We start from the raw sequence: 8,745 nt of genomic DNA, 5'->3' as shown, positions 1-8,745 counted from the left end.
GGGTGCTCGTGGGTGTCTAAATGTGGACATATTGTATCTTTATAGACCCAGGAGAAGAGGAAGAAGTGCAGACTCCATCCAGCCTCCTGATCTCAGTCCATTTTCTCAAATCATCATGGCCCTTCCCCTGTGCATTGCTCAGTTTCCGCCCATCTGTTCTGTAATTGCTTTTCCTTCCTCAGAGAAGTTGCCAGTGTCTGGGCAGGCTTTTCCTGTTTCCACCGGATGATGACGGATGCTCTTTGCAACACTTCCGGATTCCTGTTACTTTTCCTTTCCATCCACTTCTGGTTTGCCTCCCTTTTGCACTATAGACATTCTAAAAATGATCCCAACCATAATCCCTTGCATTTAAGTAGGATGACTGGAAAATTCTAGTGCTTCACTTTACTATCCTGTTTTAGGGCCAGGGAGATGGCTCAGTGCACAAGGGTCTGAGTTCAATTCCCCGGTCCCACCAAAAAAAAATCAAAATCCTATGTTTTAGTGCCATTGTACACACACGTGGTTAGGAAGTTGAGAACACCTTAGTGGGTGGGTTGTGGGAGGGAGTGGCTATTTAAACACACGGTCGAGCCTCATCTGTGCAACTATATAGGGGCAACAAATTATGAGTTTCTCCTTGAAAAGGCAAAAAAAACTGAAAAAGAATTTTATTTTATTTTTTTTTAATTATTTATTTATTTCATTTATTTTGTGTGTGTGGCCAGCTCAGCCCACCAGGGGGCGGAGCTGGCTGGCATGTGGTGCTGGGGGATTGAACCGCGGTCCCTGTGCTTTGTTAAGTTTGTTCTAAGTAGGTGCTTTAGACCACCGAGCCATCTCACCAGCCCCCTGAAAAAGAATTTTAAATGTCACAAAAATGAGAGAGCAAAATTCTTTAGCCAGAGGGAAACATGAGCCCTGAGATGGCAGTGACCTAGGTCACTCTGATCTGGCATGGCAGGTTTCTGCAGACTCCTTGACATTGAGATAATAAATAACCCAGTTAAAGCCACTTCCTGCTTATCAGTTCTTGGAATGTATAACAGAAGTGGCTGGATGCTAATTAACAGCAAGGATAGCTATTGCCAACCAATGCCATTGTAAAGGCTAATTTGTAACTAACTCTTTTGGTTGTTGCTATTGTTAGTGTGGTTCTGATTTTTATTTTTGCTTTGCAGTGATGGGAATTGAATATAGGGCTTTTGCACTGAGTCACATCCCTAGCCCTCTTTAAAATTTTTTATTTGGCACAGATCTCCCTAAGTTTCTAAACTGTCCAGGCTGGGCCGGAATATACAGTCCTGCTGCCTGCCTCAGCCTCCTGGAGTGGTGAGATTACAAGAGTGCACCACAACACTCATCCGGTAATGATGTGTTTTCACCTTGCTCAGTGAGAATATAGAGTTCTCTGAGAAAGTCAGGTCAAAATCCACATGGTGTTGCATGCTCTTATATGCTACCGGATGAATTTGGTGTCATCAGTTTAACGGGTGTGTTAGTTTCCCTTGTGATCCTAACTCTGTTTGTGAGTTTAGTATATCCTTCATTATTCTGACTCACTAGGTTACCTGTTCCCAAGTTAAACTCTCTTGGAAAAGCATGAGAAAAGCATTTTTTTGATTCTTCTGAGTTGAAACAAACTGCAAATTTCAAGTGATTTTACTTAAAAATATCAGGAAACAAGTGTTGATGATAAGGGATATCAGTGAGTCCAGCTTCCAGTGTCATATTTTGCAAGCCAGGGTTTCCCATTTTTTTGCATGCAATCCAAGAGATTTATTATTCCCTGAAGGAAAAGCTTTAAGGTAATGCTTAATACAATCTTTTTAAAAAATACAATCTTAAAACAGACTCCTACATGAGGCGATTTTTCCCCATAGAAAATCTGTACTGGTATAATATAGCCCTATGCCAGCATGAACCAAGAAAATTAAGAGAAAAGCCAGGCTTAGTGGCACATTCCCAACACTGTGGAGGCTGAGGCAGAAGGATTGTTGTTAATTTGAAGCTAGTTATGGCTACATGGTGAATTCAATGCCAGCTTAGACTATATAAAAAGACCCTTTCTCAAAAAAAAAAAAAAAAAAAAGACTAAGAAAAGGTTTTGCTTTCACTGTGCACAACTGAAATCAAAGGAACAGCACTGAGGTGAGTGTGTACTACAGGAGAGGGCAAGGGCTTTTGACATCTATGATACTGAAATCCCTGACATGTCCCAGAATCCTGTGAGGGAAATGGAGACAACAGAGAAACATCTGCTTCAAAGGAGACAGCATTCAGGCCAGGCGTGATGGCACACACCTGCAATCCCAGCACTTGGGAAATAGGCAGGAGGATTGCTGTGAGTTCAAAGCCATCCTAGGCTACAAAGTAAGTTAAAGGCCAGCCTGAACTGCATAGGGAGACCCTGATTCAAAAAGATTTTTTTTTAGAAAAAAGCAACTTAAATTTCCACTGAGTATTGCATTATCTAGATATGAACGGTTGTGCTACGAATTCGAGTGTGTCCTTGGAAATGTCAACTTTCCTGAATCTCTGTCTCCTTATCTTAAGAAAGGAGCGTACTCCTTACACTGTCCTTGTCCCAGGGCTGTGTAAATAGTTGTTCACAGAGCAATGTACTGAAAGTGTGGTCAAAGCTGGTTTTGTCCTCAAGTGGGCTCCAAGAAAGTCACTTCACAGATTTCTTTCGTATATTTTTTAAGAGAAAAATAAGTAGATAAATGCTTTTTTAGATTGAGTGCCAGAAAGAGTATCAGGATACAGATTATTAAATTCCTTGAATGCAAGTGTTTGTTTTTACTTATTTATTGATTTTTAATGTGTTTAGTATAGGGTCTACAGGATCTTGCTACAGATTAGGCTCATAGTGATCCTCCTGTTTTCAGCCTCCCAAGCACTGGGGTTACAGGCGCGCACCACCACATCCAGTCTCAATCACAGTGTCAGCACGCCCCAAGGGTGAGGTTGGCACAGCATGACAGGGACTGAACACAGGTGACTGCATTGCCTAAGCAGGCGCTTTAATCTGCTGAGCTATCTGGCTGGCCCTTACAAGTTACTTTGTACAAAACCGTATTGTTAGTCATGCTGGCTGAGGTTGCACACGCCTATAATCTCAGCCCTCAGGAGCCTGAGGCAGGAGGATTGCTGCGAGGTCAAAGCCACTGGGCTACATAGTGAGCTCAAGAGCAGCTAGAACTGCACTACAAGACACAGTCTCAAAACTAAATTGCACACTTAGTTGTTTGGCAAGCACTTTGGTGGCAAGCTCCTGTACTTATGGGGGACTTGAGCGGCACTTCCCCTTGAAATGGCCACCTTGCTATCAAATTCAAAGTTGTTTATTTCAGATAAGGTGAAAGAAACTTACAAGGAATCAGGGGCAAAAATCACTCTTGCATCACTTTTTAAAACTGTAGAATTCTGGGGATGTAACTCAGCAGAATAGTGTCTGCTTGGGACGCATAAGGTCTGGAGTTTGATTCCTAGAACCAAAAAATTATAAAAATGATTTAGGGTAAGCCTTGCTCATTATAATGCTAAGTTTTCCTAGAGACAAGATGTTGAGCTGTGAAGCACAAGCCTCTTCCTATGAGATTGTTTTGCTACAGGAACTGGTATGAAAAGCCCCTTACTCTCTTTCTTCCAGAACACTGTTTGTACAGTACGTGCTAGGGGAGGGGGAGGGGCCTCCTGGGATGGAGCTCAGGATCTGTCCACTAAACTATCAGGGTCTTTTTTCATCTTTTTATTTTTGAAAGAGTAGTATCACTAAATTGGCCAGGCACTAGATAAGCTTTGAATCCTCTGGCCTCTGGTGCCTTTGTAGACTGCTGGGATTATAGGCACATACATACCACTATGTCTAATTGGAAGATACTGCTTTGATACCAATCTCCAGTACTCCTAACTTACTGCATGTAATGAAACTTTGTCTACTTTTTTACCTTCTGGCTGGGCTTGTCAGCTTTGCACCTGTCAAGAGATGACAGGAATACATTGCATTTTGTTACCGTGTGGGATATTTATTTTAAATTATTTAGTGAACTAGGAGTAAAGCTCAGTGGTAGAATGCTTCCTCATGGTGTAGTGAGTGATAAAGCCCCAGACAGATTCATACCATATTTTCCCAAACCTCAGCTCTAACTAGAAAATAAGTTCTAACTGATTTTCAAGATGTTCATACTCCCACTCTGAAAATATGCCTCAGTTAAGATCATCACCCTATACTTTCAGCACTCAGGAAGCTGAGCCAAGAGGACTGCCATGATTTTGAGGCCATCCTGGAATACATAGAGTTCAAATCCAGACGAAACTATATAATGAGACATTATCTCAAAAAAAAAGAAAGAAAGAAAGAAAGAAAGAAAGAAATGAAATGAAATGAAAAATCACCAACCAGACAATCCTCCTTCAGTACACTAATTGCAACACATGATAAACATATTGAATTATAAAATAATATTGATATATAGTCATAAATAACATTGTTATTGTTAATACATAAATTAATATATTAATTTATGAGCTGATATCTCACTCCAATTGGTTGAGCTATAGCCTCTTCTCCCACCATCCTAGAAGCCAGGTGCATGAAGGACAGCTACGGGGAACTGGTGAGCTCTGCCCAATCCCCAACCAACCCTGCTGGAATTCAGCTGAGCTACAGCCACTTCAAATAAGGCCAGCAGTCCAGGACAGTTAAGGAGCCCTGGTGATCCCTGCCCCATACCCCCACACTTGCCAGAAATCATATCAGCTGTAGCTTCATTTCTCACCACTGAAGGAGGTCAGGAGCACAGAGGGCATCTATTGGGACCTAGTGAGCCCTGCTTCAGCCCCTCTTCCTAGCAGGAGCTCAGCTAAGCTCTGGCAACCTCTCTCACCATCATGCACCCTGAAATTCTGCTGAGCTGCTACTGCCTGTCCTGTAAGCAGCTGGAACCTTGGTCAGCCCTACCCTGTGCTCACCCCACATTGAGGGAGCCTTGCAGGTCTTTGGCTTCCCCTCATCATCATCAGATCCTTTTTGAGCTATGCACCCCCACCAAAGTGCAATCCACACTGAGCCCCACACATTAGGAGCTCCAGTGAGCCTATCCCCACCTCTCACTCTTGTGGGAGCCCTGCTCACCTGCCTCCCACAACCCTACCATCACTGTAGAGTCAGGGTGACCATATGGAGCTTCATAATGTCAAAAGGAGTGAGCAAAAGGCAATCTGAAACACCCAGCCCACCTTAAACAAGTCCAGGAGACCAAGTCATAGAAAAACTTGCAAGCCAAACACCTAAAATTTCTGAAATAATAGCAACTGAAGTAAAGAAACAATCAGGTAAAAAAATAAATGACAGCAATCATGAAAGAATTGTTCAGTGCACCTGAAGAAGACATAGATTTTTTTTTTTTTTTTGCAGAACTGGGGATTGAACTCAGGCCCTTGCACTTGCCAGGGAAGCGCTTGTTCCACTGAGCCATCTCCCCGGCTCCGTGAAGACATAGATTTTAAAAATAGAGTGGGATAGGAAAATGATGGAAGCATTCAATGAACAACACAGAAAAGAACTACAATGCATGAAACAGACTTAAACAGATATCCAGTAAATTAAGAACTCCATTGAAAGCTGGCAAAACCATTTGAATGAAACTAAAGATAGAATTTCAGACCTTGAAGACAGCACTGCAGCTAGTGAACATGAAAGGAAAGATCACTTAAAAACAAGGAACCAGGAAATAACAATGCAACACCTGACAGATGTGAAGAAAAATAATGTAAGACCAATAGGTATCAACAAAATAGCTGGAATAAACACAAATGACATAAAAAGAATTTATAAAAATAGTAGCAGAAAATTTCCCAAGCATGGGGAAAGAATTTGACATGCAGTTCAGTGAGGCATATAGAACTTCACTTAGCCATAATCAAAATAAATCTACACCTAGACACATGTGAATGAAGAATCGGAAATTCAGCAAAAGAACAAACTATTAAAAGCTGTTAGAGGGCTGGTGAGATGGCTCAGTGGTCTAAAGCACCTACTTAGAACAAGCTTAGCAAAGCACAGGGACCGCAGTTCAATCCCCCAGCACCACATGCCAACCAGCCCCGCCCCCTGGTGGGCTGAGCTGGCCACACACACACACACACACAAATAAATAAATAAATAAAATTAAAAAAAATAAAAGCTGTTAGAGAAAAGCAGCAGATCACCTACAATGGAAAGCCCATCAGATCAGAGCACATTTCTAGACACAGACTATCAAATCAAGAAGAGCATAGAATGACATATTTCAGGTCCTGAAAGAAAACAACTTCCAATCTGGAAGATGTACCCTGAAAAACTATCTATCAAATTTAATTGAGATACTTCCATGGCAAACAACTAAAAAAAATTCATGACAACCAAACCAATCCAACAAAGACTACTGATATATTCTACAAAGAGATAAAATGACCACAACTTAAAGAACAACAGAAAAGAACCACTAAGCAGAGTAAGCATTTAAACAGGATGGGAAAGTAGGGCTTCTACTGTAAGAAAATAATATGACAAGGATAAGTCAATAGGCGTCAGTTAAAAACATGAATATAAATGGCCTCAATTTGCAAATCAAAAGAAGCAGACTGGCAGAGTGGATCAAGAAACAAAACCCAACAATATGCTATATGCAAGACCCACATTTAATTAAAATAAATTAATAAACTGAAAGTCAAAGGATTGAAAACAGTATTCCAGACCTTTTTACCAAGATGGCACTGAAGGTAAAGAAGGAAGCCCCTGCCACTCCCAAAGCCGAAGCCAAAGCAAAAGTATTGAAAACCAAGAAGGTCAAGCTGAAAGACATCCACAGCCACAAAAAGAAGATACAAATGTCGCACACCATCCACTGTCCCAAGGCACTGTGGCTCCAGAGGCAGCCCAAATACACTTGGGAGAGTACCTCCAGGAGAAACAAGCTTGACTACTATACCATCATCAAGTTCCTCCTGACCACAGAGTCAGCCATGAAAAAGATCAAGGACAACAACACACTCGTGTTCATTGTGGATGTCAAAGCCAATAAGCCCTGCATCAAACAAGCTATAAAGAAGCTGTATGAGGGGCCAGGGGGATGGCTCAGTAGGATAAGCGCTTGACTGGCAAATGCAAGGATCTGAGTTCAATCCCCGGTTCCGCAAAAAAAAAATTAACGGGGCTGGTGAAATGGCTCAGTGGTCTAAAGCACCTACTTAGAACAAGCTTGGCAAAGCACAGGGACCTCGGTTCAATCCCCCAGCACCACATGCCAGCCAGCCCCGCCCCCTGGTGGGCTGAGCTGGACACACACACACACACACACACACACACACACACACACACACATACAAATAAATAAAAAATTTAAAAAAAAAAAAGAAGAAGCTGTATGACATCAATGTTTCCAAGGGCAATACCCTAATTAGGTCTGATAGAAGAAGGCAAATGTTCATTGGATGTTGCCAATAAAACTGGGATCATCTAAACTGAGTCCAGCTAGCTAATTCTAAATATATACTTTTTTCCCCATTTAAAAATAAAAATTAATACTCCATGCAATAGGAACACAGGAAGAAGCAGGCGTAGCTATTCTGGTTGCTGACAATGTCAATTTCAAACCAAGATTTATTAAAAGAGATAAAGAAAGTTACTACATAATCCTTAGGGGAATACTACAAGAGGAAGAGATAACAAATATAAATATACATGTAAACAATGTAGGAGCACCCAACTATACATAAGACAAATTTTACCAGACATGAAAAATCAAATAGGCAATAATGCAGCTATACTGGGGTACTTTAACATGCCACTGTCACAAAGAGATAGATCAACTGGGCAAAACATTAGCAACAAAATAATGGATTCAGTTTCTGAACACAACTTGTGAACAGATGGACTTAGTATACCTTTACAGAGTGTTCCACTCAACATCACCAGAATGCACACTCTTAGCTGTACATGGGACATTCTCCAAAATAGAACATATGCTAGCACATAGACTATTATTAAGTAAGTGCAAATGAATTGAAATTATCCCATGTATATTGTATGATCATAGTGCATAAAACTATATTTTTTTTTTCTTTTGCGGAACTGGGGCTTGAACTCAGGCTCTTGCGCTTGCCAGGGAAGCGCTCATTCTACTCAGCTATCTCCCCGGCCCCTAAAACTATAAATTATTGACAAAATAAATCACAGAACACCATAAACACGTGGAAATAAATAACACCCTCTGAACAATGGGCCACAGATGAAATTAAAGAAGAAATTAAATATTTATAATCAAATGAAAATGAAAATACAACTTAGTGAAACCTATGGGATGCAATGAAAGCTTTATTATGAAGGAAATTGATAGCACTAATTTCCACATCAAGAAAACATAAAAAGGGGCTAGCCAGATAGCGCAGTGGACTAAAGTGCCAGCTTAGGCAGGCACAGGGATCAGGGATCGATTCCCAGCATGCTGTGCTGGCCCCACCCCTGGGGTCCACTGGGATGTCAACTGAGACTGTGTGTGGTGATGCACACCTATAATCCCAGCACTTGGAAGGCTGAAAACAGGAGGATCACTGCAGGTCTGATCTGTGTAATGAGACCCTGTAGACCCTGTATAAAATACATTTTTAAAAATAATAATAAAGAAAACAGATGGGGCTGGTGAGATGGCTCAGTGGTCTAAAGCACCTACTTAGAACAAGCTTAGCAAATCACAGGGACCGCAGTTCAATCCCCCA

This window comes from Octodon degus, unplaced genomic scaffold, assembly GCF_000260255.1.
Source record: "Octodon degus isolate 3935 unplaced genomic scaffold, OctDeg1.0 scaffold00027, whole genome shotgun sequence".
Classification (NCBI taxonomy): domain Eukaryota; kingdom Metazoa; phylum Chordata; class Mammalia; order Rodentia; family Octodontidae; genus Octodon; species Octodon degus.
The sequence above is the reverse complement of the archived record's forward strand: the minus strand, read 5'-3'. Positions refer to the sequence as shown.